The sequence below is a fragment of the Danio rerio genome, chromosome 14 (assembly GCF_052040795.2).
Source record: "Danio rerio strain M-AB ecotype USA chromosome 14, GRCz13ab, whole genome shotgun sequence".
NCBI lineage: Eukaryota > Metazoa > Chordata > Actinopteri > Cypriniformes > Danionidae > Danio > Danio rerio.
The window spans coordinates 36,220,001-36,230,000 of record NC_141034.1 but is presented as its reverse complement, the minus strand read 5'-3'; the positions used below and the strand labels follow the sequence as shown (position 1 = coordinate 36,230,000).

General features: G+C 36.1%; 1 protein-coding gene across 33 annotated transcripts in view; it reads right to left on the bottom strand.

Annotated features, from left to right (window-relative positions):
• The window catches only part of zic6 (zic family member 6), a 166,950-nt gene that overhangs the window by 4,883 nt on the left and 152,067 nt on the right, over nt 1–10,000 (bottom strand). For 24 of the 33 annotated variants that reach the window (XR_015506707.1, XR_015506697.1, XR_015506719.1 and 21 more), the window contains one exon: nt 2,104–2,151. The gene's annotated coding sequence lies outside the window, so the exon portion shown is untranslated. Of the gene's footprint in view, nt 1–2,103; nt 2,152–2,438; nt 2,525–10,000 lie in introns of all 33 variants that reach the window. The other 9 variants (XR_015506711.1, XR_015506727.1, XR_015506714.1 and 6 more) reach the window with 1 other exon arrangement.

Sequence of the window (10,000 nt, the reverse complement as noted above, 5' to 3'; positions counted from 1 at the left end):
TCATACAAAATGTAAAGCCTTTCGTGTAGTCTCTTTATAGCCATATGTAGTTTTTATGGTAATCAAAATACAAAACTTTACTCTTCAAATCACTTTGTCAAACAACAAATATTGAAATCTTGTCAGAAAGAAGTATTTTAGCTTCTCTAGAAAGGAATTTCCAGGCAGCATTGTAGAGATAGTAATACTAGAACCTAGTGTTTGCACCGTGTCATTGCATGACCAGAGGGTGCTAATCTTCTTTTTGAACTTGTATTCAAATGGCAGTCTTTACTTTACCTGGAAATACCAAGTGTATCTGTCTGTGGACTGCAAGACGGGCGTAACATGAAGGTGCATGACTTGTAGTAAGTTAGAGAGGCGCAATTTGCAGTAATGGACAGTAACAATCCCCCCCAAACAAAATTCAAAATAATAAAAATATTACAGTGTTTCCTCTCAGATTTTTTCCAGCTGTGGCGGCAGGCCTTTTACACAAATCTATTATCAACCTGTGGCATTATTTTAATGACAAATGTTGTAAGCGCAGTATTAGAAGTCAAGATCGCATTTATGTAATAGCCTACAGCATGGGGATCTCTTTGCTTGCACGCCGATTTCCTCTGCTCGTGCACATACCCTTCTTCTTGCACACCCCCTCGAATATAAGCCACTTCAAGAGCATGCAGATCTTCTTGTGCGCTCTCAAATAAACGCTGCTGAAGTGTGATTTAGTGCGTTTATGTCTCTAGCGTTTATTAGATTTTCTAGGAATATTTATGAATGTCTCTAATAGACCTACATAGCGATAATAATATGTCCTGAAGTAAAGTGAAACAGCTATACGTCGTGTTTGCTGACCTCACGCATCATACACCTGTCAGTCAGACAGTCAGCACATAACCTTAAGGGTAAACAAATGATGCACAGTACTACTACAGTTACAAAAAAGTTTGCACCTACCTTTTTAGTACGTTTTGGTGTGAGTATCACCCGCTATTAAAACAATAAAATGTTTTGAATGAGAAGCTGTAATGTAGCTGTGGCGGGATGAATTTTGGCGTGGCGTCCCGCCATGGAAGAATGAATGTAGCGGAAACCATGTATTATATAAAAATGATTGCTATATCATTTTAGCTAAATATAATAAGCTAAAAAAAACTGTGGGTACTTAAGTTGTTCATCTCTTTTTAACTGGCTAAGCCCACAAATTTGATTCCCAAACAAGGGACACCAGAGGGTTAAAGCTGTACTAGAGACCACACTATCTAGTGAGGATGATGATTTATTTCATCTTATCCAAGCAAGTGGACATTTTTCTTTGAAATTAAAGAATTGAAATTCTACATTAAATGTTTAACAAAATCTAATAATATACTTAAAATCAATGTAGAAATGATTAACCTAAATTCTGCAACCTATTTATCATTACCGTAACCAATGTTCCTTAAGTGATATTTTATTAATATTTTTTAATCGTTTGCTTTTCAATGCATGTGCATAATCTACAAATTATGTCCTTTCAGGTTAGCCACATTATTTTGAAAACACATCAGGTTTTATCAAAATGCATTAAAAAAAGTGTTGTAAAAAATGTACGGTGTTTCGGTAATGAGAAAAAACAATAAAAATAAAAAACCCTGTTAATTTAAAAATAATTATTATTGCAGAATCTCAAGTAACTCCACATCACTGTTAATAGTCCCTTTTTAAAAAATGTCTAAATGAATTTGCTTTTTTGTAATCAATTTAGCAGACTGTTGCGGTAATGAGATTTTTTTATCAATTGTTTTGGAAATTATGCTCAAAAAGGTACAAAATGATGTGTATATATTTTTAAATTAATGTTGACAAATGCTCCAGACTTTGTTTCAATTATCTGCAAAACCAAAATTTAATTTAAACATTTCTTAAAAATTCATGTTTGAAAATTTTTAAACTACGTTTTATATATATATATATATATTTATTTATATATATATATATATATATATATATATATATATATATATATATATATATATATATATATATATATATATATATATATATATATATATATATATATACACACACACACACACACACACACATAGTCCCTTAATGAAAAAGTTATTTTCTTACCCTGATCCTCTCACATCTAAATATAAATGACACTTCATCAGATTGGCACTGAAACACAAAAGAGAAAACATACAGAGACAAAACCGTTAATTTTTCATCTAAACTAAAACAAACAGTAAAGAAAAACAATAAAAATGCATGCAAAACGTTTCACCCCAGGCTATGTAAGTCTTTATTTGCTACATCTATGTTTACACAAACACACACATCAGTTCATAAGCACATATTCTAAGCAGGGTGTAAAATCCTACCATTCCCTCTGGTGCTGCCATAACATTGGGAGGGAAAGCAGATTAAAAAAGAAAAAAACAATGCAAGAGATAAAGTCTTGTCACCTGTATTCCTCAGCCCCTCATCTAGTAGTCTACATGCCCTCTAATCGCCAGTCCCTAAACCCGGCCCTGTAGACCTGCATTAAAGACTGAGAGGAGAGCAGAGGAAAGCAGCATCCAAAAAGTCAGAGGTAGCCTGTGTGGTATTATTAATAAGGCATTAAAAAAGAGAGCACTTCAAAGCATAAAGGAGCCATGCTATCGTACATGAAAGTAGCATAGTATGGCTTAATGTCTCCTAAGGCGTCTTACGGTGATGCAGCTTTGATTTGAAATGCATTGTGTGGCAAATGGATTTGCACTAGTGGAGCGTGAGGACGCGTTGTGGGAACACGCCAATAATTTAAAACCTGACCTCACAAGCTCTTCAAAGCATCCGTGAGTGAGGATGTTTGGAACTCGATGATGGGGTTTCACTACACAAACAAACCTGACCACACTTGGAGGTTTCCTGTGTTGTTGTTGCTGTTGGATTATTTTTTTTTTTTTGAGGTGAAGATGCTTTGCTGTTACTTTTGGAAGTAGTCATATGGATTGCAGTTTGTGAGAATAATGTAACCTGGAGGAGAAATGTATCTCCACTCAAACACCAAGCCTTAGCCTCAGTCTTAGCAGAATAGAGAGGCTCTCCACAGCACCGCATGCTGTTCTTACAGAGGATGTCTTAATCACTGAGGATAATCAGGCTTATTTAGGGACTCGGAATTATGGGGAGAATTTGGAAATGATAAGCAAATGAAGCCATTATAAAGCTATGTCAAGGAGGTGGCGCAGCAGATTAGCCTACGAGCACTTTTCACTACGCGAACAACGCCCTAGAGTACCAGGTCGTTCTTCCAATAGGACTCAACTGCTGTTTGACAATGCTAAATGTTCCCACCTTGCCTCTTGGAAACAAGATGCTTACAGACGGATTGGGGGTGGGAATTCTGTCTCACGTTTGCTTCCCCTGGCAAATGACACACTTCATGGTTAAAAAATGTTGGGTCCCTGAACAGACTTCACAGTTACAGTATATAAATAAAATGTGTGGCATAGGGACAAAAATGGTCATATTTAATCCCACTTTGAACCCCAATGAGGGAATTGATGAAAGCCTTCCCACCCCCGTGCCTTCTGTATCATAATTGTTTTGTCTTTTCCAAAATGTCATGAACACTAAGTACGCAATTGAGAACAAATGACCTTTGTTCATATAAAATGATAGGACTCTGAAGATCCTCTCACAACCCCAAAGCACAACGTCAAGTCAAACAACGTCTGGCAGAATGGGAAATGTGACTCAAATTCAAGGGGTTTATCAGATCCGTATGCTTTTGTCAAAAGCAAAGACATCCCCCCCTCCAAAAACCAAAATAATAAAAAAAACATTTTCAGACAATAAATACTAACAGATTCAGGCATCATGCTAACCACAAAGACATAAATGTCCACGTCTCGATCATAAATAGAAACATCAGTTACAGCAAATTACACCAAAACAATAAAGAGTTTGTTTTGATTTTCCCCCTCTTTATCCTGTATATTGTCCGTCCATTATTTTGATTTCCCATGTAAACTCGGCTCTGTGGGAAGTTGTAATATTCTATAGCCCACAGATATTGTTTTCGATATCCCTGCTTTTGTTTACTTATGTTGTCGGAACACACTATTTTTTTTTTACACCACAGGACACACCAGCAAAGCATTATTCCTCTGTAAGCATTAACTTCAAAATGTTTTCAATACACATTTCACTTTATGTAAAAATTCGAAATAAGACAGCTCTGTGGGTGCCCCATGACCCTGAAAATCCACTGCAGCTCTATTATTTGTCTGGCAAGCTGCAGGCGTCCCAAGTTTCTTAGGAGATAAGCAGTCCTGGCTCTATCAAAAAAACACAAAGCTTAATGTGTCAGAAGAGGATGAGGAAAAAAGCAAAACGAGGAGATTTGTGCGAATCAAAATGACTAAGACAGAGAAATGAAGTAGAAAAACAGGATAAAAGAAGACCGTACGCTGGCAAGTAACCCCAATAAGCGTTTTTTGTTGTGGGGTAAAATATATCATCCCGTGCATCCAAAGCAATATTTGCACTTCACTCAAGCTAACGTGTTTTAGAGCATATTGTCAAACCTGAGCACAAAAACAATGTGCTGATTCAATGAAACGTTTGGACATGGGCGATTAAAAGGGCTGCTTTTTTGGGGCAGATGAAAATCGGGGTATTTCGAGGGGCTTTGGGAACAGGGAGGGAGACAGGAGGAGGGGGAAATGAAAGGAAAATGCCAGTAGTGCCCACTCAGCTATTTTCCCAGTCAAGATCAAAGACAGCGCTGGACTGGCCGCACCGCGGGAAACTTGAAATGTGCCCTGCCTTTGTTTGCTGTTGCTAGGAGACTTGGAGACAGCCAAAAAGTGTTTTCAGAAAGCTACAGGATCAAAAACAGTTCAAATATAAATCACATTTTTAAAGACTGTCATGTTTGAGACCGAGCATTGCAATTTACTAGACCATTCAATATAAGCACAATAAATACAGTTTTATCTCTATCGTAATTAGACAATCCCTTTTCCTTTGCTCCCTTTTGGAGAAAAAGCTGTTCAGTTTGTCTTCTTTTTACACATGTAAGCTGTCCTGCACTGAAAAAAGCAATTGAAAAAAGCAATTGAAAAAAAAGTGAGTAAACTGATTGGCTTAAAATTATTAAGTAAATTAACTATGTGCATATTTCTAAAAAAAACAAAAAAAAAAAAACAAGTCAACTTAACATTTCTAAGTTACAACGGAAATACTTGCATTGTTTAAGTAAAGTAATTTTTAAGGCAATGGATTTACTCACTTTTTTAAGCAACTGTTCTTTTACAGTATATGTGCATAATTATGAAAGTTAAGTCAAGTCAATGAGTTTCCTAACTTTAAGTAAAATCAACTTTTGTCATCTTTAAGTCAAACGGCTGACTCGCTTTTCCCAACAAATTTTTTTTTTTACAGTGTATGTGCAAAATTCTAAAAGTTAAGTGAAGTCAATGGGTTTACTCATTTTTTCCAACTAATTGCTTTTAAGAAATTTTGCATAATTATGAAAGTTAAGTCAAGTCAACAGGCTCACTTTTTAAAGTAAAATAAACATGTAATTTTTAAGTTAATCCATTTACTCGCTTTTTTTAACTAAAATAAACTTGGCATTTTTAAGACAATGGGTTTACTCACTTTAAGTAATCGTTTTTACAGAGTGTACAGCACACTTAAAAACAAGGCTTTTTGGTACAAGAGGAAAAAATTATTAGTTCCCCAAAGAACAGTTCTTAAAAACATATTTCTCAGAGTTACAAATATTTTAATGCTCTAAAAAAATCTTTGTTTCCCCTTTTGAAAACCTTTCGTGGAATGAAAAGGATGTTAAGGGTTCTTTAAGAAATCACTGATGCAAATAAAGAGCCTTTTTTTAACAGAGAAATGCTACAGTAGTGAGTATGGATGTTTCCCAGTACTGGGTTGCAGCTGGAAGGGCATCAACTGTGTAAAACATATGCTGGATAAGTTGGCGGTTCATTTCGCTGTGGCGGTTCTTGATGAATAAAGGGACTAAGCCAACAGCAAATGAATGAATGAATGAATGAATGCTACAGTGCAGTGGTGCATGAAGCTCTGGAGTAACTGAACCAAACAGACAATTAATAATTATTCATGTCTGAAAAACTGAAATGACATACCATATAGTCCATACACAACCCAAATTAAAACACAAATGGTGTGTTGTTGATGTGGTGCACAATTATGTAAAATGTGTTAAAATATTAAAAGAAACACTACATGTTAAGTTTTACTATGGGTAAAACTGGTGTCACGGTGGCGCAGTGGGTGCTCCAGTTTCCCCCACAGTCCAAAGACATGCGTTTTAGGTCAATCGAATGAGCAAAAATTGGCCGTAGCGTATGTGTTTCCCAGTGTTGGGTTGAAGTTGGAAAACATCAGTGGCATAAAAACATAGGCTGGATAAGTTGGCGGTTCATTCTGCTGTGGTGACTGCTGATTAACAAAGGGACTAAGCTGGAAAGAAAATGAATAAATGAATGGGTAAAACTCTTGGGGATTCATTTATTAATTTAACATGATTTTTTTTTACAAAATCATACTTCATTAACATGGTGATACACAAATATTGACACATCCATTCAAGCATTTCATACAGTGGCTCAAAGAGTTTATCCATTTACAGAGGATTTAAATTACAAGTGACATATACACTCACTGGCCGCTTTATTAGGTACACCTGTCCAACTGTTCGCTAACGCAAATTTCTAATCAGACAATCACATGGCAACAGCTCAATACATTTAGTTGGAAATGGTCAAGATGAGCTGCTGCAGTCCAAACCGAGCATCATAATGGGGAAGAAAGATGATTTAAGTGACTTTGAACGTGGCAAGGTTTTTATTACCAGATGGGATAGTCTGAGTATTTCAGAAAATACTGATCTACTGGGATTTTCATGCACAACCATCTCTAGGGTTTAAAGAAAATGGTCTGAAAAAGAGAAAGATTGCCTTGTTGATGCCAGAGGTCAGAGGAGAATGGCCAGACTGGTTCGAGCTGATAGAAAGGAAACAGTTACTCAAAAAACCACTCCTTACAACTGAGGTATGCAGAAGAGCATCTCTGGACGCACAACATGTCCAAGCTTGAGGCGGATGGGCTACAGCAGCAGAAGACCACACTAGGTGCCACTCCTGTAAACTAAGAACAGGAAACTGAGGCTACAATTCGCACAGGCTTACCAAAATTAGACAATAGAAGATTGGAAAAATGTTGCCTGGTCTGATGAGTCTAGATTTCTGCTGCAACATTCAGATGATAAGGTCAGAATTTGGCATCAACACCATGAAAACATGAATCCATCCTGCCTTGGATCAACAGTTCAGGCTGCTGGTGGTAGTGTAATGGTTTAATGAATATTTTCTTTACCAATGAGCATCATGCCAATGCCACACCCAACCAGAGTATTGTTGAGTATTGTTCCCTTTTTGACCACAGTGTACCCATCTTCTGATGGCTACTTCCAGCAGGATAACGTGCCATGTCTTAACACGTAATTCATCTTAGACTGGTTTCTTGAAAATGACAATGAGCTCACTGTACTCAAATGGCCACCACAATCACCAGATCTCAATCCAATAGAGCACCTTTGGGATGTGGTAGAACGGGAGATTTGCATCATGGATGTGCAACCAACAAATCTGCAGCAACTGTGTGATGCTATCATGTCAATATAGACCAAAATCTCTGAGGAATATATCCAGTACCTTGTTGAATCAATGCCATGAAGGATTAAGGCATTTCTGAAGGCAAAAGGGGGTCCAACTAAGTACTAAGGTTTACCTAATAAAGTGGCTAGTGGCACTTAAATATGAAATTCCATAATAATAAATCTTAAAATTCAGCATTAAAAACTTATAGTTTGTGTTATCTGTTATAGGCATCCAAACTCTGATGATTTTGTCTCATTTTGAATCAGTTTGTAAATTCTGTGAATCAACTGTAGACTTACTTTGACTGGATCCTATGAATCTGTGAGTTGCTGACTCGATAACAGATGCAATATCAATAACAGATCTGTCCAGTTCACAAATGACTTGTTCAGTGCAGTATATGAACCTATTTTAACACATTGCACAATGCTTCATTTTATGTTGGTTTTTGTGTGCTAGGGGGAAAGAGAGTGAGCCAGGGTGAGATTAATCATCAGAGCATGTATATTTCCTCCACTTAAGCAACAATTCCATTAATGGGTGTCTTGAGTGCGTGTTACTGGGAGCTCATTAGCCATTATTAGTCTAACACTCAAATAAATGTCAGAATGTGCTGAGCAAGAGCTGCTGGTAATAGGCCCTGGGTATTATCAAGACTGCTCATTTAGAAATGTGTGTCATATCTGATAAAGAAAAATGTGAACTGCAGTGTGGTGATCATAAGCCCCTTTTACATCTACTGTACGTGGAGTAGTTCAAGCAAAATGTGCAGGCTCAGTCTGACGCCATCTTGAGTATGGCATGCTAAGTGCTTAAGGCCCATTGAAATAACTAGATTGGCTCATGAAGAATAAATAGCCAAGTAAGCGTATGCATCTAAATCCTTGCAGTTGCTTAATCCAAATGCAATATATTAGTGTGCTGAGCCCAGACTAGCACAAGCGAGTAGGAATTCTTTTCTGTGACTGGACCACATCCATGCCCTTGAGTGTGGCAGCGTATACTTGAGGCAGAGCTCACCAATCCTCTTGTACAACATCACGCACCACCCCAAATGAACTTGAACTTAGTTTGCACAATATAAACAGCCTGTAGTAATGCCTTTAAACGAACTTTAGGCTGTCAGGCTACACATAGCAACAACACAGAGACTTTGCACTGTAACAGTAACCGTTTTCATACATCAAGCTCACGATAAAGTTTGCAGAATTAAAGCTGATGAAGGCATATTTCTTGATCTAAGTAAGTGATGTAAGCTATTATTTTGTTTTTTTCTAGTTTAAAGTCAGAGTAAAGTTCCTGAAATTTTAATTTCAGAATGTTGCTGCACCTGCAACTGAATATTTAGTAGGGGGCGGGACTTTTTAATCATTCCTTCAAAACCATATATATATATATATATATATATATATATATATATATATATATATATTTTTTTTTTTTTTTTTTTTTTTTTTTTTTTTGTGCATAAATGTGTTGATCAGCCTGAGTCTTGATGAAAAATACCAGATTGTTTAGAAAATTGCAAGATTTTAATTCTTTATTTGCCAAGTTCACAAATGATTTGGTGAAAAAACACACAAAATGACATTTTCATTATAAAAAGTAATTGTGGACTGTATTTTTTGGAACATTTTATCACAGTCTTGGATAAGTGAACACTTAGTAACGATATTGGTTTTGATGCACTGTTTATATTTTACTTTTTTCTCTCTGATTTACTGTTGGTGGCAGTTTTTGCCCCGTTGACTTCTATTATAACCACATGTCATGGTGCATAATTACAGAGCCTTTGTTTTTGTTTACTTCATGTAGTTCTGAGAGCTGAGATGCATATTTTGATTTTATGAGACACATCAACGTAAGTGTGCAAATTTACTCTCATACACACACACACTTGCAAACACGAATACATACACTTTAATTTGCTGTTATACTCCATATAAAATCCAGAAACTAAGCTTTGTTTTGCACAGGCCTATCTAAAGAGTTAATGGTGCCAACTGATGTTCAATGTAAAAATTTGAAATTTTACCTCTTCCCAACACGGAAAACCACCAACAATGAAAAATGCATGATTATATGATGTCCAGTTTTTGTAATTAAAAAATGCGGTTATAATGAAAGTCAATGGGTTAAAAGCAGCCACCAACAGTAAATTAGGGAGAAAAAAAATTTAATTAATCAAAAATATTCCATCAAAGACAATGTTCACACATCCAAGACTTTGATAAAAGATTTTATCAAAGAAGAAGTACACAATTACTTTTTTTATTAAAAATATGTCCCTTTGTGTGTTGTTTTCACTAAATCAGTGGCATCATTTATGAATT